Below are 14,855 nucleotides of genomic sequence, written 5' to 3' on the forward strand. Positions count from 1 at the left end.
AGGGAAACACTTGAACTCCAGAAAAGAAGGAAGAAAAGCTGAAGGGGGAGTGGGAGTCTCTCCTTGTACTCCACACTCTGAGAAAATAACAGGAAAACCCTTTGCCTTCCTCATTACCTTTCCTTCATCTGGAAGCTTAGGCCTCTCTGGTACTTTTTCAATGCAATTAAATGAATTATATTCCTTATGCTGCAAATCAAGGAAAGCCTTGATTTTCTTAATTCTAGAACATATCTTTAGGAGTTCTCAGTGCCACTACTCTGCAGATAAAAAAACTGCCTGAATTCATTTATATCTAGGGCTGGTAATTTTAGCCATGTTTTACACTCTTCTCTGAAGTTTAAAGCTTTAGTTATAGTTTTCTTAGCTGGCAGATTATTTAACATTTTTAAGCAATAAATCAAATTGGCATTTTTCTCTGTAGCTTACTGAAGCAGCATATTCCTTTTTGTCTTTTCTTCCAAGACCCTCTTTTTCCTAGTATATGTCACTACAGGAGGAGAATAACCAAGGTGTTGTGGGGCGGGGGGAGGGAGAGAACATTAAGTGACATTAAATCAAAGATAATTATCAGCTGTCAGTCAGTGAATGGCACAGAGCCAGAGCAGCACTCAGCAGGGGTCTGCCTGTCCAGCCTGACTTCCATTCCCTTCAGAGTTTGCAAAAGGTGAAATATTTGTCTTTAAACAACATAATTTGTTACCAAGTGAATCTGGAATTTTAATACAAGACTCCGTTTGGAGAATGAAAACACCTTTTAATACAAGAGTGTCTCTGATGATGCATCATTTATGCTTTCCATTTCAATGCCCCGACCTCAGCATCGAGTATTGCAGCAGGTTTTTTCTTCTCCTGGTTGGAAAGAAAAATATTCTTATAATTTTGAAGGGGTCACTGTCACTGACATTATTAACAGAGCTATGTTATTAAATGATTTTATATACACCATGTATAATATATGTCCTTTTGTAACATGCTTGACAAAAGAATCTCAGTAAGAGACCCTGGTGTAACATCTGCATTTCAAGAGGACTTCAGAAAAAAACTGTAAGGAGACCTTAATCTGTTCTGGATGAGAGGGAAGAGGAATGCAAATCCTTGTTTGTGTTCAGTGAGGAGTAAATATGCCAACTGTCTCAAACATTTTCTCATGTTATGACATGTTCCCAGTATGATGTTTGACCAGTTCCTGTCAATGAACTGGTCCTTTCAATAAAATTGTAGGATATTACAGAACTTTACACTTTGTGTTGGATTGGTGCAGCCAAGCAAAAAGCTGCATAAAAAGGTGTTCTAAGTACCAGAGGACAAAAAAAACCCTGTTGTTTCTAGGTTGCAAAGACTTGCAAAGACTTACCTCATCATAAACCTTCCTTGCAGTGCTAAAGGTTATGCCACATTTTCTTCAGGCAGCCCTGCCTGTGCCTTTGAGTCCTGTCCTTAGATCTGAAGAAGGGAGGAGAGGCAGGCAAAGTGTATGCATTTCAGAAGCATACCTGTAGCTCAAGGTATGTGATAGCTTGCTGAGGAGACTGCCCTTCCTCAGTCCTTGTGGTCCTGAGGCCATGTGTCTCTGCCCCTCTGGCAGTGCCCTACTCATCACACTAATGCTAAGCCTGTAGCCGCTTGAAAATCATAACCCCCAAGGCAGCAAATATTAATTCTTGTCAAGGCTAACAAAATGTGTTTGAGACCCTCCCATCTGCCATTATTCTGACTGCCAGCTTGCATGTGGTTGTGCATAGTCTGATCTCAACAAGAGCTGCCTGTGAATGGCACAGCTGCTAAGACACCTGCACTCCAGAGTCTGTCCCTTGCTCTTCACTGCCCTGACATGAAACTCAGGCTTTCCATCAGAAGTGAGAGGGCTCCAGGGAACAGTGGACACTCTGCAGTGTGATTGGTATTCTCTTGTGGTCAATGACTAGCTATGCCTGCAAGTAGGCTACGTGTGTCTTAGGCATTGCTCACCACCCCTACTGCTCCATTCTCAGTTGAAGCCAGTCCCCTCTGTGTGAGATCACAGTCAGCTGGCTGTGGTACTGCAGGTAGACTGGGACTTCAGATAGCAGGTGAGAAGCAGGGGCAGACAACTCCCTGAGGAACAAGCAGTTTTACTTTAGTGCATTAACAGTGTCATGTACACTGAATATGAACACAAAGGAGAGTCCTCAGAGGAGGTTCTGGCACTCGCCATTTCCCAAGGTCATTGGTGGCTTTGTGATTCTTTTTTTAGACGTAGAAATCACTGATTAAATGTCTGTTTGCCAGGCTGCACCACCCTGTACATGCCTGGAGATGTCCCAAAGGAGGAGGTGGGAAAGGAGAAGGGGGAGAGTTGCCTGCAGCCTGGGATAGTTATCTGTTTGCTTTGAACAGAACAACTGATCTACCTCTGGGGTTTTGCTTTCACACAAGTTCATCCAGTTCACCTACTTATACTGCTTGTTATTAATAGAATTGTTAGCAGGTTCACTCCACAGCTTGTAGGGAAGGTGTGCACATGGGTGGCACCTGAAGACAGAAAGTGTCTGATTATATCTAATACTTATTTGGCTCATCTTCCCAGGTGTGCTGTTCTACAGATAATAAACCAGGCAGCTTCAGAGAGGGAGGCATAGGCACACCCTAGCTGCGGGCTCCGGCTGTATTCCAGCATCAGCTAACAAATGGGGTACCCTTGCTGATGAGGAGTTAGGGCTGTACCTCCATATACAAGGGAACAGACATGGATGCTATGACCTGCAGAAATGGCACAGGTGAATAGATTTGTCACTGAGCAGTACATCTTCAGAGGCACCTGTGTTCTGAGCCAGGCACTGACACTGAGCTGCTTTTTAGTCTGTGGACACATCCTTCCCTTTGTGCATCCACTTTGTCCCTGACTTCTGCACATTTATACATAAGCTGATCATGGCATGACTTGGTTTCTGTAGGTGTAATGCAGTGAGATGTGGCTGCAGCATGGGTATATTTACTTGAATTTGCTTGAGTGTACGTGCTCAGGTGATAACAGTTGTGTAGATGTAACCTGTGTGTTGGAGCACAATGTCATGCAATAAAACTCAGGTCTGATGTGTGCATATGGGGAATGGATCATGCACACTGTTCGTGATGACAGGCTGCTCTGGGTCTTAGCACAGACGAGGAGGAGGTCTGTGATGGAAGCTGAGTGCTGTAGGCTGAGCTCTCTGCTCTGTGATACGTTCTGTGGCATCTGTGGTCTTCCTCCGGCAGTGAGGCTGAAAACTGATACTGAGAGGTTGAGTCTAAGATTTCAGCTGGAGGTAGTTGAAGAAGAACAAAAAGGAAACAAAGGAAAGAAGATCTCGTAAAACAATCAGACTTCCCCACCTCTCTCAGTGTTACATACAATGGTATATGGACTTCTTCAACTGGATTCCACTTACAACCTTCTACACTACATCTAGAAATGAGCATGTAAGGGTGAGCAGTTCATTATTACTGAACGCTCCATTCTGCCCTCACATGCAGATAGTAATCTTGATTTAGCTGTTCAGCAATGGATGCCTTTGAACTCATACCTAGCAGAGAAAGCTGAATCTTTTCCATCTGATTCATATCCAGAGCTTCTGCTCAGGCCTCTCGGGTGGAGACACTGGGTTGGAGAGCTTGTGGGAACAACTCCTTTCAAGTTCTAGCTGCAATCTGTAAGCTGTGGTGTAGGAAGAAAAACATGGTAACAAGCCTGTCTTCAAAGTGAGCTTTTCTTCTCCCCAGAGCAAGTGCAGTTCTGACCCTATTTAACACCCGCTCTCTCACACAGAATGAAAGGCTAGTACATGCAGTGTTTCAGGCTCATAGAACTTCTCTGCCTGAGTGGAGCAGGTAAGGTACATGTATTTAATAAGCACTTTCTTTAGTACAATTACGGCAAGGGTGGCAAGTGATTTTTTTTTTTTTTTTCCAATCTGGGCTGCCAAGTTTTCATGTCAGTCTTGACATTTTGCAATGCTAGCTTTAGCAGTAACGTGCTCCATGCACTGAGTGACCCTTCAGCAAGTTACTGCTTCCAGATCTACCTCAGACTGAGCTGGAGACCTCTGGCCAGAGCAGCACTGTTGTAGCTTGTCAAGATGGCTTCATTAGGATTTCCATTGCAAATTTGGTACATGAAAGAAGTTTGGCTTCTAGCCTGGTGGCTTGTCTCAGTCACATATGCTTTTAGCCTGTGTTCAGGATGAGCAAGAATGTCTTACTCAGTGGCAATCATGTCATCTTGGATTTTTAAATCTCCCCTTTATTCCTGGTGAACCAACACTTAATTAGTTTGATAGTATTAAATGCACTGGATATTTATGTGTTATCAGTTATTAATGTATATTGCTGATATATGATTCTATTTGGCTTGAACAAAGCACCTTTTACACTCTAGATGAAACAGGCATTCCTTTGCTTAACTACTGGCCAGATGGTAGCCTGATAGTCATTCATCTGCCACTAGAAAGCATAGCACTAGTGGACCAGTTTCTTGGGCAATGCCTTTTTACGCCTGGTAGTCAAGGACTACCAGCTGTTGGGACATCATTCTCACACATCTTTGGACATGAGTTTAGAAGGGAGCTCTGCAGACTAACTGTATTGCATAGATTTGAGGACTATGATTGTAATATCCATGAATAGGAAAAAAAAAGAAAGCAACACACACAGATTAATGCACCTGTCACGTAGTCCAAAAAAACCTGCTCAGAACAGATGCAGGACAATGGCTGTTGGCTAAGTGTTCATGGGCAATTGGCTCAGTGGAGCTGTGCCACAGGGCTGCAGAGAGTATTCCATAAACAGTGGTTCAGGAGTTCTTCGGGACATAAAGCAAGTCCCTTTTCCAGTGGAATTTTTTAATGCACCCAGATGTATAATGGTAATGGGAGCATTCTATAGAAGACAGGAGCTCGACCAGGTAAACTTTACAATAAAACAAATATTAACGCTTATTTATAGTGTTACGGTCTCCTTTCTATTTATGAAACCTGACATATTTATCTTTTATTTAGAAATTATTAGTCCCAAACTGGGTTCAGATGCTTCATCTCCTTTTTGAATTATGAGCAAGAAAAAACAGTAGAGCAACAATACCCCTAGAGTGATGGCTTTACATCTTTAATTAATTTATGAGTATTTCCAGGGACTCCCTACTACAACACCTGAATGCCTGGAAATCCTGCGTTTTATGAGTTTTGCATTTGATATTTTCTTTCCTCCTGCTAGTGTGGGTCTCATGTTTCCAACCCTGTAGTGTTCAGTACATAGAAAGGCAGTATTCATAAGTCGTAGTGCTTACTATGTCAAATAAAATTGAATTAATTTCTCCTGAGCTGTTTGTTGGTTATTTTTGTCTTGTTCTGATGAGATGCTCACTGATAGGGTGAGTGGTCCCTATTTGTGTCTTCTCCTGTTGTGTGTGAGGTTTCACCTTCGCTTTGTTCTGTGAAACAGCAATAACAAATACATTGATGTGTTTTCCTTAAACCTTGTATTACAAAGGCTGAGTTTCTCTTGAGCTCCTCTTTAGTTTTTGTAGGCTTCCAGGAAGCAGTGGTAGATGTAGCATCATGCGATGTGCCAGAGGTATCCAAATCCGGTCTATTTCAACTCTGAATCATGCTCCTCTTTCCCACTGGCAGGTGTGAAAGACGGAAAACTCCTGAATTAGCATTTGCCGTTTGTCAGTGCTGTGCTCCCTGACAGAATCAAACTCCTATTGGCTCTTTTTCTCCCTTGCTCTTAATTAATTTTGCCTGTGCTGAGCAAGCGGGCTTCAGCAGGCTCACAGCCATGGACTGATTTCCCTGTCTCCCTTTGATGTGTCTCCTGAGAGGGGCAGGGCACACTAGAGAAACTCATCAGAGACCTGCTATTGCTTATTTTCATGCTGCCTGGGGCAGAGCTCTTCTCTGCCCTCTACTCTTACATTATTTCTCTTTCAAAAGCAACTACGTTGTCATAATACAGCAGATGTTTCTGAGTCTTGTGAGCTGTGGGAAGCCTGGGGCCCATTTGCTCCATTGCTGCAGCAGGCGTCAGTGGATGCAGACCACTGGCTGCCAGGGGTGGCATTGGAAACTGAAAGGCTGGGCCTGGCTTTCAGAGGCGCTTGGCACCCTTGTCTCTGCAGAGTTTACAGCTCCGAGTCCACGGTTAAGGGCTGGTGCCGCACTGCTTGCTGCTCTGGCTTAGGGCAGCCTACCTCTCTGCCCATCCCAGGAGGCTCGTCCCACACGGAGAGAAGTTTCATTCTCTCCCATGCTCTGTGCAGCAGCCGATGGCCACTGTGCTGCCCTCGGGCCAGCGGTGCCCCACGCTGCAGCCAGGGCGGCAGTGCCTCCCGGGCCGGAGGCACGGAGGAGCTGGCGAGGCTGTGGCAGGCAGCGGCAGGGCCGCAGCCGCTCCCGCCATGTGGCGTGGGAGCTGGCAGTGGCCAGAGGGACGGGGTCGAGGCGAGGAGGCAAGTCGGACAGGGAGAACACAGGTCTGCAGCAGAGCGGGGAGGGTGCTCGCGGCTGACAGCGGGGCCCTGTGAGGTCCGCTGCTTTGGAGCTGGCGTTTTCCATGGTGCTATCAGGGAATCTGCCGGGAGCTGGCTGCTGACACGGGGGAACTAGTGAGCTTTGAGAAGCGTTGATGCCTGACTCTACGTGTATGGATGCATGTGTGCAGAGCAGATGCCGATCTGCGATAGTGTGTGTAAGGCTCAAGTCAGAGCTGTGGGGCGCTTGTTTTCACTGCCCCAAAACAGGTAATCACAGCTCTTCACTTTTTGCTGTATTTTCTCTCTGTCTCTGTCTCACTCTTTTTTTTTTTTAATATTGCCAAATAGATGTTAGATTTCAAATGCCTTCATTACTTAGATTTATTCATGAGATTCCCACTTGATATTTCTGTATCATAAAAACAGTTTGTGAATACTTCATTGAAGATTTTTTTATGTGAACTTTTGAAATTTACTTTGTATTAATTATTTAACTTCTTTAGAGTATGCCTGTTCCATGACTGGACAGAGGAATGCAAGTCAGCAGCACAACATGAAGTGCAAATGCCAATTCTTTGCCAAATACTCAGCTCAGAACTTGGTGACACTACATGAATTAATTCTCTTGCTCATGCATTCCCACTTAAAATATGTGAAAACCACTTTTGCAGATCTTGGCTCAGATATCAGCGGAAAACAAATATGCCCCAAAATTACAGACTTGATCTTATTGTGAAAATGGTCTTTAAATTCAAGTAAATAGTGGACAAATAATTTTGTCCTGTCCAGTCAGTGCTAGTCTTGAGTGGACAATCCTTAACAGTGGAAAATTCAGCAGTGTAGACAGGTGGATTACACTACAGCATGGTTGGAAAGAGACTGAAAATGAACAAAGACCCATTCTTCCTCCATTGTTGGAGAAAAATAAACAACAACCTGAATTTCTAATCTAAATTTTTTTGATAAAGAAAGCCCAGGGAACACCCTCCCATCACCATAGTGGTCCCTTTCAAACCAAACTCATGAGTTCCCTACTAGGTATCTGTCACCCGAGTTATAAAATCACAAGCACTCCTCCCTGCAGTGTCTTCAGCTTTTTCAGGACTACAAGCATCATTTCACATGTGTAACAACTGTGCCACTCTTTTGCCTGAACTGAGTCTAGGGCCCACGTGCCTGGGAAGGTCAGCTACGCTGGCAGCCCCAAGGCACGTTCTTCCTTTCAGATACAACATTTCATTTCAAGATGTGTGTGTTTTCCTAGTGTCCATCTACCAGCCTGTGACACAAACAAGGATTTATCTCTGGCTCATGTTTCTGACACTTGACTTATATGCTGCTTGTTTCAGTCACTCTCACACTCTGCAGCGACAAGAGGCCAAAATAACCTTGGAGCAGACTGACATCTGTGTTGACCAAGGAAATCAGCACCACACTTCCGTGCAGCAGGATTCTGCAGCAAATAAATGCACTCTTTTGTCGTAGTGGCAAGGTGGTAGTGAGCTGTGGTCTGACCTTTCTTCCTTGGAGGCCTGGATTCAAACTCTGACAGCAACTCCAGCCGGACAACTGCAGGTGAGTTTGTCCCCATTGGCTGTTTTGTCTAAGGGGGAGCAGGGCGGAACCAGCAAAGGGAGACAGGGACGAAGGTGAGTGACTGCTGGGGTGGATACCTGGTCAGGTCCTGATCCAGAGCTGGGCAGCTCAGCTGTACACACTGGGTGCTGTTCTGGTTACAGCTCAATGCGGATAGTCTCCCCTGGCTTTGCTGGTCCTTGTCAGCATCTGTGGGTCGAAGCTCAGGGTCTGCAAGGACAAAGCACGTTTGTTGAGGTTTCCTGCCTCTTCCTCATAGTTCTGCAGAAATGGCTTCGCACACAGGTGGGGCAGAAGGACGGGTGAAGCTCCTGACGCAGCACAAGGCAGCTGCTGGCCTCTCAGTTTTCTGTAGGACTGGGGCTGGAAAGCCATGCTTACTCTAGGGACTCCTTGTTCTCCCTGTTCTGAGCAGAGCACTAGAAAAGGCAAGAAAGGATAAAAATCCTTTCTTTGGTGGGTATTTTCAAGGCTCTTTCAGAAAAGTGTAAGTTAGAAAGCTGGAACTGCTCTTGAAGTGTCCAGTACACCCTTCTTTCCAAAATGTGAATTTGCAGATGGGTGAACAAGCAGGTCTGCTGTGGCTGCCTGCTGCTGTGGTGTGTGCATCTGAGCCAGTGTGTGTCAGGAGGCACTGTGCCTTGTGTGATATGCTGTATGTGGTGTAGGGTAGTTTTCCTTCTGTTTTTCTCTATTGAATAATACAACAGATATGCTCCCTGACGTTGTTAGTGCGCAGGCTGGAGTACCCTGAGGCTCTGCCATAACACACATTTTTCTTGTCTTTTTAATTGAACTACCAATTATGTATTTTAGTGAAAGAACTAGAGGTAAACAAGCCACAAATCTGGTGAAAGTGGTCCCTGAAGCCACATTTGCTAAAGCACGCATTACCTTACCTTTTGTTATCTCTCTGGTGTTTATAGGCCTTTCTGTGGGTTTTCTATACCTACTGCAGCTGTGCAAATTCACGTATTCCTATTCTGCTTTCAATTTTTTCCTCTTATCTGACCAGGCCTTCGAATACACTTCTTTATCTGGTCTCTAAGAAGTAATTGTTAAGTGCCTCTGCTTTGGGCACACCTCAGCAGTGCCCTACTATGTATCCAGGTAGGAAGTGCTGGTTGGAATATTTATTCTGACCTTGTAGAACTGGCAAGAAAAAAGCTGGGAGTGGGCACTGGGCCTTATACAGTGTAGCATACAAAAATGTGTCTCACGTGGCTCTCACTATATCCTCAGATCTTGTTCTCCTTGTCATGCTTGCTGTGGTCCTGGCCACAAAATGTTTTCCTCGGTTCCCATCAGTATTAGTTTTGCAAGAAGAGATAAGAAAGCTGACATGGGAGAGCAAAGAAGGTGAGGAGCTGGTGGAGAAATGGATCGGGGAGTTGGGAGAGGAACTCAGAAAGGGCTGGGTCCTTGCTCTTGTTGCAAGATGTTCATCTATGACCCTTTTGGCAGCTCTGAATCATTGTGAGGAAGCCTGTGGCAAAAACAGCTCAGTGATTGTTGGCCATCTGCTATGAAAAAAATCTGAAGTGGTGGAATGACTTAAAGAACATGGGATGGTTTTTGGTCCAACTGATCTTTTACTGAATCGACTGAAATACATGTAAAAGCTGCTTCTCCAGCTAAAAGAGATTTGCTGTGCTTAAATGTTACCCACCTGTGTAGCTGCACAGAATGTGTTTTGAATGCATTCCTGCTGAGGCAGGAGCTCCAGTTCATGCCGCCCATTACCAACATGTTCAGTGATGCAGTATGATGTGTGCTCACTTGTGAACGTTCTCAGCAGTATTGGAATCCTGAAGTCGCAGGGATTTCTCTTCCCTTTGTCCTGTGATTTGGAGGTGAACTAGTTCAGTATGCATACTGTACTTCATCAGGATGATGCAGCCCTGTATCCATAGAAATCCTCTTTCTGAGAGCTTATATTTAAAAGCATAGGCAAATGGATCATTAGCTGCTTTAAATACTTAAGTCAGCTGGGGCAGTTACTCAAACTTTTTGCAAAGCAACAATAGAACCATAAAACTGGTTATCAAAGATCACTTTTAATAGAAAGAAGAGCCTGTTAGTTACCCTTTCCCTAGAGTGGTTGGTGCTTTACTCAAGCTCCAGCTAGCCCAGGGCTCAGAGGAGGAGACAGGTCAGCCTGCATCATTCCACAGTCAGCGAACAGGCTGAAACTTTCTGGATACAACAAGCCATACTGAGAAGACAGAAAAGATAGCCAGGCTATGGATGGCAACTAAAAGAAATCTTTTTAAAGGGTTCTTGTTCCCAGTCCCCAAGAGGATTCAGGTAAAGGGCATCCAGGTCAACCAGGTACTTCTAGCAGGTGAAAACAGAGCCATGGGTTTTGATCCTCCCTGCACTGATGTGATCCATGTGTGCACGTACAGATACCTTGGTGCCACATATGGATCATGAGAGCCAGCCTCATCTGACTCTTCAGTTACTGTTTCTGCTTTCTGCCATCCATCTAGTTCTTCATATGAGTTCTTGATACATGGGCTGCAAGCATGCCATACTTTAGTTCAATACAAGGACCTTCCAGCTTAAGCACAGACATTGTCCAGTTTTCATTTTAAAAAGAAATAGAATATTATTTGCATATCATATATAACATTCTGCACAGCTGCTACTTGAGTAGTAGGGAAGGGAAAGAGAGGGCAACAAAGTCTGCCTGGTACAGGTTGCTTGAGTTACGAATATTCATCATCAAAATGAGAAGACCTGGAGTTTTCACAGCAACTCCACCAACCAGAAATAACTGTTATAGGCTTTGCCAAAAAAATGCCAAATGAAATGGATGGAAGATAAAGCAATGTAGATTGTGCAAAGCAGTTGTTTTCCACTCTGTGAATTGTGAACAGAAACAAGAAGTCTCCAGCAGCAAAAAGCAGCTCTGGGTCTTGTGACTGAATATCTTTTAGCAAACACTGAATGTGGAGCATGTGCGTGATCTGAACTTTCATTACCATTGCCTGCACCCATACACTGCACTCCTGAGCACCATGTGGGCATTCTAGCACAGACTTTTGCTGAGGCTGAGTTGTTTTATATGACTGTAGTAATCCCCTGCTGCTAGCTCTGCTTGCTTTCCATGTCAATTCTCTTGTATCAAAACACCTAAAAATCCTTCACTGCTGGTTTTAATTACAAGCATGTTAGCTGCTTCTCTCCATGTAATTACTAAAATGAATGAGGAAAGCAGAGATGAGAGAGTGTAACTGCTTTTCACACAGAAATGCAATTAGGTCTGCGGGCATCTTTCCAACTACTCCGTATGTTATGTAAAATTTTGTGTATGTATGTATGAGTTAATGAGGATATTTATGTTTTCCCTTCTTACCTTTTCAGTGGATTAATTTCAGACATATTTTATAAAGTATTTGTGATTGTTAGGTAGACAGATCAGTACGTCCTTCTGGTACAGTCATATCTGCCTCAAAAAACAAAGAAAAGAGATTACATGATAATTTCAGTGTATGTGCACTATAGGCAAATATCTGATCATGTGTTTAGCGTGCTACTGATCTTCTAAAGTCAGTGTAAGTGCAAAGAGCCTTTGAATAGCCTCCTGACAGGTGTGACATTAGGGAAACATCCGCACCTGTGCATCATTTCTTTGAGGACTTGCCTTCACTGTGAAATTAAGTCAAGTTGTCTGCACCTGAGTTTCTTCTCTCCAGTTGGCCTTGCTGGAATAAAAACAATTGCTTTCAGCAACTTTCATTTTTTGTCCTGAGACTAGCTAAGCTGTTCTGTGAGTTGTTGTTAAACCTTTTGGGATTTGTGACAAGACTTGGAAGAAAAGCTTGGAATATAATGGTATGTGAGTGGACCTAGCCTGCATGCATGTGGTAGGGTGATTATAAAAGCCTCTGATAAATGGTACTTAGTCAAGCTTTATCCCATGTCTACTGCTAAGGTAAATAAGCTAAACTGTGTGCCGTTGTATCCAAGCTAAAGAGGCTCTGTGTATGGAGAGCACTTGCATAAGAAATGGCTTTGTAGTATGGCTAAATCTATATAGCTATAACTGTTGTTTTAGGATCTGCCACTTCCCCCTTTCTCTCCAGTCACTGCAGAAGGTCAGGGAGAGGTGGCCATTGCCTCCACTGCACTTGTGAGGATCTTGTCATCAGAAACACACTGCTGAATTCCTCGTGTAGGACAGAAGCGTGGGGTTGCTATGAGCAGCCTTCTCATCTGGTTGTTCCTGCTAGGGAGGTCAAAGGAGACAAGTCCTAGAATGCTCACATGCATTTCTCGAAGGTAGTTGCTATGGCAGTGACCTGGTATGAATACAAAAGTGAGTGAATTGTAGAATTAACAAAGAAAAATAAATATTTTTTTGAGACTTACCATAAAAAAATGAAAAGTTGAGTAAGTACTTTAAGGGGAGGAAAATCAGATGCATGTGAAAAAAAGGGTTTTCTTAGATCTGTCTGACTTACATTTACATGATTTTTGCAATCCTTTTTTGAGTAGGAATTTTTACATGAATGAAGTCTTTATTCCATGTTCAATGCTTGCAAAAGTGAAGCTATGATATCTTTTCAGTAAGTGTTTGAACCTGAAAGCCTTTGATGTGTAGTAACTTACAGAGAAGTGGGGATCAGGAATGATGTCATGTGGCTCATGATCTAAATGGCAACTTTACTTGTGGACCAGAGAGGACGTATAACCTACAGAGGGTGTCATAACATCATTGGAAATACTGAACAGTTTGTAGGTAGATTTGTCTCTCCATCTAAATCCTACAAACAGAGATAAAGAAAAGTACATGCATCAGATAAATTGTTGTTAACAGGTCATTTTAACAGGTTTTTTAAAAAGTTACAAGTGTCTTTTTACTGAATTGATTCAAATATTCTTACATAGGCAATGCTGAAATAAGTGCAAGATATAGTTAAAATTTGGGGACCATAAAATCACAGATCATTTTTATCACTCAAGATAGAGAGTGAAATCTAGCTTCGGTGAAGTCAGTAGCAAATTTCTGTTTGCTATTGCCACTCTTTGAGGAGGCTTTTAAATAGAAAAGATACTTGGTTGTGCACGCAGGGAACATTCTAGTGGTATTGTACTTACTGAAATATTCCAGAACTTAATATACAGTAACATGGCTTTTGAGAAGTAGCATATTTAAAGAATATTCCGTTTGAGTGGAAATCAAATAAAAACTGACTCGATTTAAAAAAATACACTGTAAGATGCATGATAATGTATCAAAAATGGGAAAAATATACTTAATAAAATACAGGAATTTGCTACTGTAATGCAATTAAGATTTTTCAGTCAAATGTGCTTTTTGTGCTGCCTCTGTTTTCCATGCTAGAAATCTTTATTTCTCATTTTTTACTTAATTTTTTGTTTATGTTATAACTCCTCAGGAGTTATGAAGAGGAAGTTTTTATGCAAGACAGTGGTTTCTGAGATTTGTGTGACAAGCCTGGGTAAAATTCAAATGACTCTGTGATTTAATCCATTTGGAGCTGTTGCACTAAATCACCGTAGCTGTTGCTGACATACCAGCCCACAGAAACCTGGAAGCTGATGATATAAGTTTATCTGCGTATCTACAGGTGAAAACTCAGGCAGCCTTGAATTGCAGTGAGAAGTGTTTGCCTCTGTTCTGAATACATTTGGGGAATGAGCAGTGTCTGCTTCTCTGAGCGCTCTGTAAGGAGTCTTACTGTGCTTTTCCACTTGAAATAAATTGTCCTCAAGGTCATGCTATCTTTGAGAATATACAGTAGGAACTTTCCTTTTTATTCCCAGTGACACAGGCCACAACCTTATTTATTCAGGAAACACAGATCAGAGAGCCAAAAATATTCATAAAGTACCTATTGCTGAAGTAAGTATCCACTTGACAAATTTGTAGCTGGCCTCAGTCTCCTGCAATGGAGGCTCTAGTTGGGAACTTGTTTCCTACAGTCATCCTATTTACATTCTCCCCGGTTTGCAGAAACCACTGACTTTCTGGGCTACAACTCTGCTTACAGGTAAAACGAGATAGAGAATGAGGGAAGGTTTAGTGATCTGTATAAACCATTTTGACATGGCTTTGGGAAAGTGGGTGGTAGTGTTAACCTTTCACCATTCTGATGCCAATTTCAAGTCTGCTGTTACTTTATAAACTTTGAAGTCTTAGCCATTCCCCCTTAAACTTACTGAATGTGTTACAGAACAATTGCAAGATCAGCCGTCTCTAGAATTACAAGTAAGGGTATGAATTGTGAGAAATAGTTCATAGAAGCTAACATTCAGAGTATTAGAATACAACGGAAGATAAGATCAGACAAGATGTCACTTTCTAAATGAAGAAAGAAAAGTTAGAATTTTCTATTCTTGGTTTTACTTTCAAGAGAGGTGGGCAAAGAGACAATTTTAGATCCAGAGTTGTCAGGCTGGCACCTGATGCACCTTTCAGCATACATTACAGTGACTTAAAAATTTATAAAAAGAAATGAAGAGGAAAAGCTGTGTTTCATCCAGATCTGCCGAGTGATACTTTATCCCAGTGGAGTTCAGCTCCCATTTTGCTTTGGGTTATCCTCCGAGGTTAGGATCGTGTTGTATGGATGTTGTAAATAGGAAATGGAAGTTTCTGTGGGGTCTCTGTAAGTCCCCAGATATGGATTCGGGAACTTGACTTGCAGCGTTTACCTGCCACAAAGGTTTATGCACAGGAAGCTTTTAGCTGGAAGAAATATGGTGTAAGGTTACGGTTCTGGTCTGTTCTTGTGTA

The 14,855-nt window shown here is 42.9% G+C and overlaps 1 long non-coding RNA gene across 1 annotated transcript in view; it reads left to right on the forward strand.

The window, feature by feature from the left end:
• The window catches only part of LOC142363430 (uncharacterized), a 251,345-nt gene that overhangs the window by 191,455 nt on the left and 45,035 nt on the right, over positions 1-14,855 (forward strand). Inside the window, exon 7 of the long non-coding RNA XR_012765738.1 lies at positions 7,840-8,065. This is a non-coding gene — a long non-coding RNA (uncharacterized LOC142363430). The remainder of the gene's footprint in view (positions 1-7,839; positions 8,066-14,855) is intronic.

Source organism: Opisthocomus hoazin, chromosome 17 (genome assembly GCF_030867145.1).
Source record: "Opisthocomus hoazin isolate bOpiHoa1 chromosome 17, bOpiHoa1.hap1, whole genome shotgun sequence".
NCBI lineage: Eukaryota > Metazoa > Chordata > Aves > Opisthocomiformes > Opisthocomidae > Opisthocomus > Opisthocomus hoazin.